The sequence below is a fragment of the Meleagris gallopavo genome, chromosome 4 (assembly GCF_000146605.3).
Source record: "Meleagris gallopavo isolate NT-WF06-2002-E0010 breed Aviagen turkey brand Nicholas breeding stock chromosome 4, Turkey_5.1, whole genome shotgun sequence".
Taxonomy (NCBI): Eukaryota; Metazoa; Chordata; class Aves; order Galliformes; family Phasianidae; genus Meleagris; species Meleagris gallopavo.
The window spans coordinates 4,490,021-4,503,453 of NC_015014.2; the positions used below are offsets into that span (position 1 = coordinate 4,490,021).

Genomic DNA, 13,433 nt, shown 5'->3' on the forward strand with positions numbered 1-13,433 from the left:
CCTTTTGTGTTACAAGAGTGGATAGAATGTGAGGAGCTCCCCGTGAAAAATGGTGAGGAGCAGGTAGAGAGCCTGTGGGTTAGAATTAGGGATAGGACTAATAAAGGGCACCTGATCAAGGTGAGCTTGCTGACAAGGCCTTCTTCCTTCAGCTACAGGACGGATCCCACTTCCAGGTACTTGTCCTGATGGGGAGATTTAAACCACCCAGATACCTACTGGGAAAACCACGTAGCAAGTTGCAATAAATCCAGGAGATTACTGAGTCCATGGATGGTAACTTTCTGGTTCAAGTACTGGATAGACTGACCAGAGGTGAAGTGCTGCTGGATCTAGTACTCACTAATGCAGAGGAGATCATTAAAGGCATTAAGATTGGAGGCAGCCTAGGCTACATCAACTATGCCCTCGCTGAGTTTGTGATCTCAGGGAACGTGGGCCTGGGAAAGAGTGGGGTCAGGACCCTGAACTTTGGGAGAGTGAACTTTAGTGTGCTGAAGGAATTGCTGGATGAAATCTCCTGGGAAGCTGTCCTTAGAGACAAAGGAGAGGGAGAACGTTGGCCACTCTTTATAGATGCCTTTTTGAGAGCACTCTGTTCCTCTGAATAAGAAAGCAGGCAGGGGAGGCAGGAAACCAGTATGGCTTGGCAAAGATCTGCGTCAGGCTGAGGGAAAAGAAAGAGTTGTACTGGCTATGGGAACAAGGGCATGCCACCTGGGGAGAATACAGGGATGCTTTCCAGACTTGCAGAGAGAGGATTAGGAAAGCCAAGGTGAAGATGGAACTGAACTTGGCTAGGGATGTTAAAAACAACAAGAAGGGATTCTATAGGTACGTTGGGCAGAAGAGGCAGAGAGCGTACCTCCTTTGGTAAATGAGAAGGGAGAACTGGCTACGACAGATATGGAGAAGGCTGAGGTACTAAATGAGTTTTTTTGCCTCAGTCTTCACTAGCAGCCAGGATTCTCATATATGTCTCATGTCCCTGAACCTCACATCCCTAGGCCTGTAGGTCGGAACTGGGGGAGTAAATCCCCTCTGCTGTAAGGGCAGAGCAAGTCCAAGACTGCCTCATGAGACTGAGTGTATACAAGTCTATGGGTCTGGATGACATACATCATCCCAGGGTCCTAAAGGAGCTGGCCGATGTGGTTGCTGAGCTGCTCTCCATTGTATTTGAAAAGTCATAGCTGTTGGGTGAAGTTCCTGGGAACAAAAAAAAAGAAAAAAAGGTAACATCACTCCCATTGACAAGAAAGGAGGATCCAGATAACTACAGGCTGGGGAGCCTCACCACGGGTGATCTCAGACAGCCAGCATGGTTTTACCAAGGGAAGGTCATGCCTGACCAGTCTGGTGGACTTCTATGGTAAAGTGATGAAATCAGTGGACAAAGGGAAGGCAACTGATGTCATCTACCTGGACTTGTGCAAGGCACTTTACATGGTCTCCCACCACATCCTTATCTCCAAATTGGAGAGGTACAGATCTGAGGGGTGGACTATTCAGTGGATAAGGAATTGGTTGGAAGGCTGTAGACAGAGGGTTGTGGTGAATGGCACTATGTCCAGATGGAGGCCAGTGATGAGTGGTGTCCCACAGGGGTCTGTCTTGGGAGCAGTGCTCTTCAACATCTTCATCAGTGACACTGATGATGGACTCAAGTGCACCCTAAGCAATTCTGCCAGTGACACCAAGCTAACTGGTGCAGCTGACATGTAAGAAGGAAGGGATGCCATCCAGAGGGACCTCAACAAGCTCAAACGGTGGGCTTGCGTGAACCTAATGAGGTTCAACATAGCAAACTGCAGGGTTTTGCACTTGGGTCAGAGTTATCCCAAACACATATACAGACTAGGAAAAGAACTCCTTGACAGCAGCCCTGCAGAGAAGGACCTGGTGGATGAAAAACTGAACACGAGCCAGCAGCATGTTCTTGCACCTCAGAAGGCCTCCATCAGAAGAGGGGTGGCTGGTTTTAAGTATATGCGTAAAACAAAACAAGACCCAAATCCCATTAACTTGTTTAGATAAGAGAAACTTTAAGCTAGTCTGCTACTGCCCTCTTTCAGCCTCTAATCAATAAAAGCTTGCAAAAGTCATAGATGTAAAACAATTAGGTTACAAATCAACTTCTGGTCCCTTTTCATAACAGTCATTTGAAGAGTGAGAAGATAACAAACTCACAGTTGCAGAGTTATTCTAAAACAGGAACACATTTGTAAGTATTTTAATCTTAAACCATCCAAAAAAAACATAAAATAGTAGCAGAATCTTACCTTGATCAAATGGTTTACCCGGACTCCATGTGCGAAAATAATCATCCTGGAGAAGGAGAAACAACCTACATTTAGTAAAATATAATAAATCAGTATGTACATCCAAAAGTCATTTGATCATAAAAGACAAGATATATACCAACCTCTACTTCCTAGAAAAGGCAAGCAGTGAAAACAAATGAGAAAAAGATTACAGTCATCATAATGGGACAAATTACACACATAGAATAAAACAGTGTTTTTCAGAGGTCATTTGCACTCATCAGGTAAAAAGTTACACAAACACTACTTGCTAACACTGAAAATAGTTATTTCTCAAAGCACTTATATAGGATATGTTTCTAGTTCTGCTTATAAAATATTACAGTAGCTTTATTGTACTCTGAGATATTGAAATCTTAATTACATCATTAATTTTTCAAACCCAAAGCTCCAACATCGCTATTAATTGAATATAATGAAATTCTAAACAATCATAAATGAATTTTAGAAAGATATTCTGTTTTACAATTTTCAACTGTAAAATCTGCCATTAAATAATTCTAATTAACTCGATTTTCTACAAATCATTTTCCTAAACATCAAATATCCTTCTAATTACGTGAGACTGTACTCATTTGAATTTATGAATAAATTTGGCTTCACTAACTACCGTGATCACTTAGTGTTTTATCCAGGAGTCCTATCCAACTGGCTGAAAGATCACCAAGAAACCTCAGTTTACAAAAATTAGAACTACTGAGAAAATGTGAGCTCACACAGTTGTCAAAACCACATAATCACAGCTAAAAGAATGATCAAACAGCAAGTACATTTACAAGAACAAAAAGCTCTTTGGTTTTTAGTGGGACAATAATTTTACTTCAAAGAGGGAAAAAAAGTGGTTGCATCCTAAGCTGTCTTTCACTGATTATGTTTTATTAGTAAAAACTGTTTTTATGGGAAAATTCCTTTGAAACGCAAAGAGATAAATGATCAGAATCTGGAAGTACAGAGTAGAATCAAAGTTATAAATGCATACTTGTGCATTCCTTTACTCAATGCTGCATAGATTAACAATGATAAATGCCTTTTTAATTACTATGTAAATAAATACCGCAAATAAAATGAGTTTAAAACACTGGAAGAGATGAGTAGAAATCACAATTATGACAGTGTTTTCCAATTTTATTCCTCCTGATAGTAAACTACAGAGGTAGTTTCAACAGCTTTGTGGCAGCTCTAATGTAATGCTCCTCCATGAATCATACTGTATTGGTAAAACTTCCAATTCTTGCAAAAAGCATGATATGTGAATATCTTTACTGGCTATTGTTTAATTTCTTTTTCACTTAATTTGAAATACATACATTACATTTAGTTGCTTTATATAGGAATAGCGGGTAGGAGCAGAAAATCCTCAATTTTCTGTTACCTTCCTTCTGTGTTTTTCTAAAGCATCTAATAATAATTTTCACTTTATCTTTTATTCTCTGGAGCTCAGATTTTTCTCAAAATGGCCATGATAGTCCTCTCTCTGTTGCATCAAATACACTGGGATTTTCTATGAAGTTTCTATGTAGGTTTTCTTCCTACAATTGTTATGTTACATACAATATAGCCGAATACTGGACTAATAAAAAGAGATACATTTTTATTTTGTATATCTTAAAGAAAGAAGTTATAATGGAAGTGCTATTAAAACAGTAAAATACATCATTTTCATCATTTTTTTCTTCATGAACTTTGTTTAGACTAAAGAGTGCTACTGTAAGATTTATTCAGAAAGAGCTGGATCCTCCATCAATTTCTGCTAAAGCAGTAATGTTTGCCCAAAATTAACCTATTCAGATATTACTTGCAATTAGAATGCTGAGAAGTTAGCATAAGTAGAACATAAGACTAAGAGGACAGAGGTTTCACCCATGGTCTGTAACACACTCAGATCATTTTACTAGCCTTCTTACTAGCCTTCATTTTGTACTGGAAAAGACAATAAATCGATTCTTGTTAACCGTCTTCATACCACAGGCAAATTCACAAATCCCAAACATAATCTCAGACAGATATTTCTAGAACCAAGAGCCCTACCTGACACATTTCTGTTTATAAAAGCATTCTATGCCATTCCTATTATCCCACTTTTCCTACTTTTTTTCCCCGACTTTTTCCATTACTCCTGCTGCTACAGAATTTTCAGCAACAATCAAATAAAAAATGTGAAGAGTAATGAAGAAAACTGGATAAATCCAATATGTCTATCCAAGCACTTCTTTATTTTACAAGTGAATTAAGCATGTCATTCAAGTGTGTCACTTTGCCCTGTATCAACTGACAGAAATCAAACCTTCTATTTGAAAATCTGAGGTCTTTTTTAATACACTGAATTAAATGTCAACACAAACCTATTTCGATATACTAAACAAAAATATCACATACCTCTACTGATTTTCCTGAAGAGTTAAAATTTTCACATCACCTATTACTTAAACAAAATCCACTACTGACTACAGTAAAACAAAACCTTCACACACCTCTACAAACAGGGAGAGTAGTCAATTGAGTCTCGTTCTTGAGTAAGGCACTTGGTTCAATAAATTTCAGTTTGATGCTTTTACAAATATTCCTACAGCTACTTAACCCACTAAAAAAGTGGTTTCCTGTTACATTCAGACCTTTCCTGACCTTCAGTAATAAAATGTTGACTATTATAATGTTCAATATTCTTTTTGGGATATCATCAGAGGAATAACATGAATTTACAAAGCCTCACTTTTCATTACTGTAATGTAAGATTAGTACTAAAAACAGAATGAACAAATACACAGTTAACAGTGAAAGGCAAATAGTGTTACAGTATCTAGCCAATCCTTGAACCTCCAATCAACGCAAAAAGAAACCTCTCAGGAAAGAGTCTAACTTCTTATTTTCTTCAGGGATTTCTTAGATTTGTCCTGGGCACATTCAAGGGCCTGAAGGTATTGAAGCAATATGGAATAAAGTCACAAATTTGTCACAATAACCATAATGCTTTTCCAATGTTACCTATGTAAAGATAGCTAGGTATTTTAAATAGAAAATTCATCCTTAGTGCTCTTCTTGAAACTATATGGAATTCATTAAAGTCTCTATCTAAAGCATACACACTGCACTAATATTAGCTGTGTATCACGGGGCTGATAGCCATGTCTAAAAATTATGCACTTTTAAGCATTATGCTAAGTCAGGGTCATGATGATAGAGCTACAACATTTAAAGAAAAATGTATGTATTGCTTGGATTTATCCCAGGTATTTATACAAACTGAGAGAAGAAACCCTTGTCAGCAGCCCTGCAGAGAAGGACCTGAGGGTCCTGATGGATGAGAAGCTGGACATGATCCAGCAGCGTGCGCTTGCAGCCTGGAAGGCCAACTGTGTTCTGGGCTGCATTAAAAAAGGGGTGGCCAGCAGGGAGAGGGAGGGAGATATAGGTCAGGAGGAAGTTTTTCACACAGAGGGTGGTGAGGCACTGGAACAGGTTGCCCAAGGAGGTTGTGCATGCCCCATCCCTGCAGGCATCCAAGGCCAGGCTGGATGTGGCTCTGGGCAGCCTGGTCTGCTGGTTGGCGACCTTGCACACAGCAGGGGGTTGAAACTAGATGAGCATTGTGGTCCTTTTCAACCCAGGCCATTCTATGATTCTTTGACTTAACAAAAAAAAACCTAAGATTTTTACAGGGTGGCATAGAAAGCTGACTATTGCCAGATTTGACACTTTTTCTGTGGCTTACGTCTCGTGTCTCCCATGAGAAATACAGTTAGTTTACCTAGAAGAAGCAGCTCAGTGCACAAAACACCTCAGACACAGATAATGGCAGTGGCAATTCATATCCAATATTTATACCTTCGAATCAGGTAATCTTAAGGATCAGCCCATATATGAAACAATCAGCATGAGAGAACTATTTCCAAAACGATGATCAACCATGACTCTGCTGCTCTGGAACAAACTCTGAATGCCATTAGGTGAGACTGAGTCTTGTTATACATTCCCTTCCTATTTTTCTGGCATCTAGCCTCTAGTAGAGCACTGGAATGACAAGTGAAAGGATGTTAGTTTGTCGTTCAGTGCCAGCCTCCAGGGAGGCTGCTGTCAGCTTCCTTTGCTGCTCATGGCTTGAGGGCCATGCCACCCGCAAGGCCTGCATTCATGGGACTGGCACAACACGATTAAAATCAGAAACTGCTTCTAGCAACTCTGGCACCAACTTCCCTGTGCTCAATGTGCCTCCCGCTCCCTTTTCTTTGCCTCACACTTCTAGTACTGTTGATGAGGCTGGGCTAAGAGCCACCACTTTTCAGCTCCCTCTGTTTCACAGATCTCATTCAGAAGGATTTCTGTGGAGGCAGTCTATTTGCTACTATCAGCATTAATAACAGCAGGTTTCTACAGCACAGCTTTGTAACTATTTGCCAGGAAATACCAAATGCTCACTAAAGCTTATATTCACAAGTACTGAGAGAATACTGGAAAACTTTTTGAAGAGGAATGAATTAATACTAAAGCTGAACCTGCTAGATTCCTATAAAAATTAGAAAGCATTATTTCTTTAGAAGTGCATATCCAAGAGATTACTATACATAAAAATTAAATAAATAAGAATCACCTTTTCCTTATAAACAAATAAAAAATTTTGGTCGCGCTCGTCCTGCTATGCTGTCAAGATTCAACATGTGAGGAGGACGTTAAATTAATTGTACTACAAGAGTAAAGTCCAGAGTTGAGACAATAGATGAAAATAGATGACACAGATGTCTATTCACTAATGCACAAACCATTGGTAACAACAACAAAAACTTATTCCTGAGTTCTGTATACAATGGCATAGTCTGCAGAAGGGCAGACGACAGTGGTATAACAATAAAGAACAGACTACACAGAGAGTTCATATCACTTCTTTTAGGGTGAAGACAATGGACCCAATTGTTCTGCAAGAAATGGCCAAGATTACTGTGAGGCTATCAGCTATGGTGAGCTACGTCAGGGTGTTCTTAAGAAAACAAAATCTAGCTTATTAAAAAATAAAACATAAGAAGGTAGATCAAGGGAGCTACAAGCCAAACAGTCCCACCTCAGTCCCTGTAAAGATCAATGAAAAACACTTGCCTGGAATGCACTTCCAGGCACTTGACTTTCAAGACGAAATACTCAGTGTAGATCTACCTACCTACCAATGCATATATATAGTTGTTGTACCTCAAGGTTATTCACAGTATAGGCGAACTGTTCTTTGATTCAAAACAGGGACTCTCACGAGTTATGATTTTAATTTCTCAATAAAACCATCAAGTTCAAAGCCTTTTTATGCCCTCTTGCCCCTATTGGTCCTTTTCCAATTATGCTATGTAAAGACTCCTCAATGATACAAAAGCTTAAAAATACCATGAATCAGCACGCCTGATGAGTATATGATGCTGATTACATACAAACCAAAAAGTGTACAAAAAGCAGTCATTACAACTGACTATGAAAAATGGGATGAACATTTAACACGCATTGTCTTCAACAGCCATTATATGGCTTTGCTTGTACGCAACCAAACCAATAATACAAAAATGATGTATTTTCTGATGGAAGTTATTAGCATGCTTTACTGATTCTACTGGCAATAGGTTTATAAGATGTGTAAGAACAGAATTTTATGTTAGATAAGACTAAGAAAGTATTTTTTAATACACAGAAAAGAAAAAAAAAGCAAAAAATGCAAGTGCACTGAGAATTTTAGGGAGATAAATAAACTCATTTCACAAGATTATCAGATACATAACAATAAATTTTGATCACTGACATACTGCAACAAGATTTTGATGGTTGAAATACCATTATAATCCTTAAATTATCTAATTCCAGTTATTGAAAAATGTTACCATAGGTATTCTAAGAGCACTGATTCTGATATATCTTATTTAAAAGACAAATACCTACTCCAAGTCCTTAGGAAAATCATTTTGTCTCCCAATATGTAGCTGTAAAAAATTACCCGATCACTCCAATAGAAAATGAGGTATCTGAGCACCTCATTATCATTTTTAACTTTTGACGCTACACTCAGTCTGGTCCCAAAGTTTCTACTGTGGGTAAAAAAGAAAGAACAAGTTTGCATTTACTGAAAGGTAGTATTGTGTTGTATTTCTTTACAGAATTCACCCATCAAAGGCTACTGCTTCCCCCATCCTGTCTAGGACCTGTGAAATGTGAGGTAAAAGTACATAGCCCTGCCTGCAGGCTACTGCATATCCCAAGATGCTAGGCTGGGGTCACATCCTTATGTACAAAGTAAGTACATTCCACTTCTGCATCCCCAAAGTTGAGCTACAGATGCAAAAGGTAACTGAACAGTAGTATTACCTTCTGTATGTACGTACATACTTAAGAGTTGATGGTAAACAGAATCCAACCGTTACAAGAAATGAGGTTCCATATTTAAGGACAAACTAAGGAATATCATTATCTTTTCTATTATTTTTCTTCACTCTTTAATAGAGCTTAGAATTCATAATATAAAGAAGTTTTTGTTCATTAATGTATTTGTTTTTCTCTTTCTGGAACCATCTTCCTCATTAATTTTTGTGCATTATCTTGTTACTGAAGAAACAAATTTATTTTTAAATTAAATAAGAGAAACTGCTCCTGACAGGCATAGCTGTATATGTGAAACAAGGAATTCAAGAGGATCAGATTACAGAGTTCTAGAATACATGGAAAGACATTTTGCACCATTAGCACCTTTGAGCTAATATTCCCACCAACAGTCCCATGATCAAGAAACTCTGAATATCACAGTTTCAATGCAGTAATTAAGTAGAATAAAGCAAGAAAAATTTCTGTGTGAAGAAACAATCCTCAAAGAAGCCATCGTATCCTCACCATTACATTTTCTTCTTATTTATACAGCATCCACATAAAGAATCAGTAAGACAGATAAGCCATACTACTCAAACGGCTGAGAACTTGTAAAGAGAACAGCAGATCTGATCCCACAGCATGAACCTAGTTCTGAGTAACATATATGCACTGCTTTACAGGTGAGAAGAATATAAACATTTCTTTCATTATCTGCAAATGCTGCTTTTCTCAGACAGAGATGCAAATTTAATAATTGTCATTGAAAATGCAAGAGGAAGCCCACTTTAGCTAGTTTCACTTGGGAAGTCATTGCTATCTTTGCCCACTACAGGAAGAATTTATTTATATATAATGCAAATATTTTACATCTAATGCAGCAGTTTGTAGCTCATTTGTTACAAAGCCTGTTACTGAGCTCTGGGGAAATTACAAATCTAGGAATAAAGCGTACAAAATACTTTACACATCTGAATGAATAACCTGGTAGCTGTGTTTTGCCTTTGGTCAGTCTTGCATAAAAATAGAGGCAGATATTCAAATTTTCCTAATTCCTAGCCACAGCACAAACATGATAACAAGGCATCATACTGGAAATATTATTCATTCATGTGAAATCATAAGATAGTTTAAATACAGAATAATACTAATATATGGAATGGTTCAAAATTTCTCCATAAGATTGAGGGAAGATACTTGGAATGACATTCTAAACTACTAGCACACATGGCATTTCTCAATGTACATAGTTATTTATCTACAACATCTGTAACTGGAAAAACATCCTGTCATCCCACGACATGCTGGGAAGGGCTTAAAGCTAATGGTATATTTTCTGTGAATCCCTTCTACAGCCATTTCACAACTTACTAAAATCTTCTGCTCCACCAATCTGGCACAAACCCAGAGTAACAGGTACTGCATGACGTAGCAGAATGCTGAGTGTACTCTTTCTTCTTCAACTCAGAATTGTTAATATGTATATATGTCTACAATGTATTGAGAGAGAATTATATGTTAAATATAAGCATTCAATTATTTAACAGTGAAGCATATGTACATTGCTGAAACCACAACTAACAATACAGAGCTTTATTGGTACTTGCTTTTTCAAAACATGCTATTTAACATTTTCTCATTCCTATTTTATGCACAGATCAGTATTAATAAAATATTTACCTCTAATATTTTTCTGTTTTTAGAAACAATCTCTACCTGTATCTGCATGAACACTAAGTGCATAAAATCTTGCTTGTGCATTTTAGAAGTGATATCTTAATTTCCAGTAAAACTACTACAATGACAACAGGATACTAATTTGGCAACAGGGCAAGAACAAATGTAAGACTATTTCCACTCTACAGCTCTAACCAAAACTTCAGTTTGTAATTCATATTTAGATAGAATAAGAATGCTGAACTGGAGCATTTTTTAAATTGAATTGCTTTAGCTACGACGTCAAGCATGCTGCTACTCCAAACCTTTAAAAAATACTAATAAAAATTTAAAAGCTTCCTCAAAATTGTTTTGGCAGTATCTGTTCATACGGAAGATCACATATTCCTTGACAGAACCTAATCTCTGGTTCTTTGTAGGTTTACCTATGGACTGGATTATCTGAAATAGTTCCCAATGACAAGAACCTGTGTTATTTCATCTTATTCTGTGAATGAAACAAGATGCAGCATTCTGCAATACAACTAAGAAATATCAGTCAAACAGATTGAACACACTGATACAATAAATAACCACGGAAAGAATGAAAAAGACCATTTGCCCTGTTTTAATTGATTAACAGATCCCACAATGAAAGGAAATCAAAAGAACCAGCCAGTTTTGTTAGAACTGAATGACTCCAATTGCGAGTCAACTGAACCTCGTCAGCGACTCACAATCCAGAGAAACAGGTTCAAAGAGGAGTATTTAAAAGATGGACTAAAATGGTTTAGCATTTAGAAATTTAAATCTATTTTTCTCCCGCAGCTCTCAAATCAAGACACTATGTCATTGCATTAGGTATTACTCAAAAATCACAACACTTTTCCTATCAAAACATTTAGACTTAAGACAGCGCAGAAGTGCAAGTATAATGAAAAGCACAAGAAACTGTGAAGACATGGCTTGCATTAAAGCAAAATAAACAGATAAACGCCTCTGTTGTACATGTCTGAAAGTATTGCTTTGAAGACTTTTGGAGTTTTTGGCTGCCTAAGCTTGTATGAGGAACACGAGAAGTCAAAAGAAAATATGCAGCAGTTGAACTAAGAAATTCCCCCAACCAGAACCGCTTATACAAAGTACATTGATTTCAGTAGCATGAGACTAAATTTTATATGGTTGATGAATAACTGTTTTCTTCTGGGCTGAAAAGTGATTTTTCTTGCAGTAGCAGAATGGCATTACAGGAAAAAGGCCAGAACAGGGAGAAATACATCCCTTGCAGTGAGTAATAAAATAACGAGGTGAGCAACAACCATACTTATTAAGGAACAGCTACTGTTCCCAGATGATACAGAAAATGAAGAATACCCTAAGCAGGTTAAAAAATGGGCTAAAGGCTGGATCTGTATCAGTAACTGCAGTCAGCATTAAGATCTCCCTTATTAAGTCCACTGGCTCAAACCCTGAGATCTTTTGAGCTCTCGGTGGGAAAGATGGGCTGCATCCAAGGTACACAGTGCTGTAACGTAGTTAGGAACTGACCTTGACAGCTGAAATACAAGCATAAAGTTCCTGGATTAATATCTGTTTGCTTTCCTGCAAAGTAGTAAACACAATCAGACAGCAAAAGAAGGAAAAAAAAAAAAACCAAAACACTACTATGCTTCCTTCTCTCTGCAAATAATCCCTACACTCCTCTGAAAACCAACTCAATAGACTGCTTTTCCAATATTTGAAGCAGTCAGAGCTCTGAGTAGAAAGTAGAGTCATCGCTACATCTTCTACATTCTTGTTCACATGTACCACAGATGACTTTGAGACTGTGTGTTCATATCAAAGGAAACTGATTATCACTATTTAGATGAATCTGAAAAATTAAGTAATCTTATTGCTCATGACAAAGTAAAAAATGCATCATATAAGCAACTTAATAGTGAGACTGCAATCACTTAAGTCCAGAACAACTGAAACAATTAACAAGTTCCCATTTCTGATTTGTTCCCATTTTTATATTTGCTAAAAAATTAGCAAATTTAGATATCATCATGAGATCTGCATGAATTGCATCTTATTGAATACAATCTGAATGATGTAACTTGTGGCTTAAGAAAACTGAATTTGAGCAGTATCCATTCTACAGCAGTATTCTAACCTTGCATGTCACCACTGGAATTGGGTTCCATCGTTTGGGTAGGTAAGTTTGGAGATCTCCTGCTTCATGTTAAAGAAGTAGTTACCCTGCAACTGGAAAAGGAATTTCATACCTGCCTTTGTCTGTTTGTTTGTTTAAAGAAAACTCAGCCAGAGATCATTTCTTAGGAAAATATTTGCAAGCTTAACTATGTCCCCTGTGCCAAACAAGAAATGTAGGCTTTAGTTTTAATCACCACAGGAAATGCACTTCACAGCTACAGCCTTAAAAATGAAATCCAAAATTCGCGATACCACTAATTACTTGCCCTACTATAAACTTTGCCTATTTCTTCCCAATAAAAGTTCTGTATTAGCTAATAAATTAATATAGTATTATGATACCTTTTTTCCATCTCAAAAATCTCTCTGGCTTTTCAGTTTCTCAAACACTAGTTCTAGCACGACTTTCATTTAATTGCTTCTATTCATTCCTTAAGAAACACTTGTCTTCTGACTTTCCTTCATCCTGCTTTGCAGATATTAAATAAATAGCACTTTAACACTGTATGGTCTAATTACTTTTTGCATTGACAACAACTATTCCAAATGAAATTAAATAAAATTTAAATTTCTGACAGAATGCATTGTGATGATGCCACACCTATAAACAAGACAAGAAGTTTAAACCGAACCCATGTGAAACAACCAGAGATCAAAGGTTGACGAAAAACAAATGATATCCCAAGCAAAAGAAAATTAATTTGAAAGAAACTCCGGATGTTTTCTTCTCTGATACACCATTACAGCACCGAGCAAAATTAAAGTGCTCTGGCTATCCTGAACACTTGTAGATTTCTTTTTATTTCGACATGACAGACAGCACTAAAAATAGAACCTCACATGAAGTAAACATTGCCCATGACACATTATATCCTAAACTTCTAAGATTTTTGTTTTTAAATTTCATTGATTAGCTTTTTTTAGTTACTTCCT

The 13,433-nt window shown here is 37.2% G+C and overlaps 1 protein-coding gene across 1 annotated transcript in view; it reads right to left on the bottom strand.

Annotated features, from left to right (window-relative positions):
* The window catches only part of SPOCK3 (SPARC (osteonectin), cwcv and kazal like domains proteoglycan 3), a 99,380-nt gene extending 97,055 nt beyond the window's left edge, over positions 1-2,325 (bottom strand). Inside the window, exon 1 of the mRNA XM_010709475.3 lies at positions 2,283-2,325. The gene's annotated coding sequence lies outside the window, so the exon portion shown is untranslated. The remainder of the gene's footprint in view (positions 1-2,282) is intronic.
* Between the last annotated feature and the right edge of the window lie 11,108 nt (positions 2,326-13,433).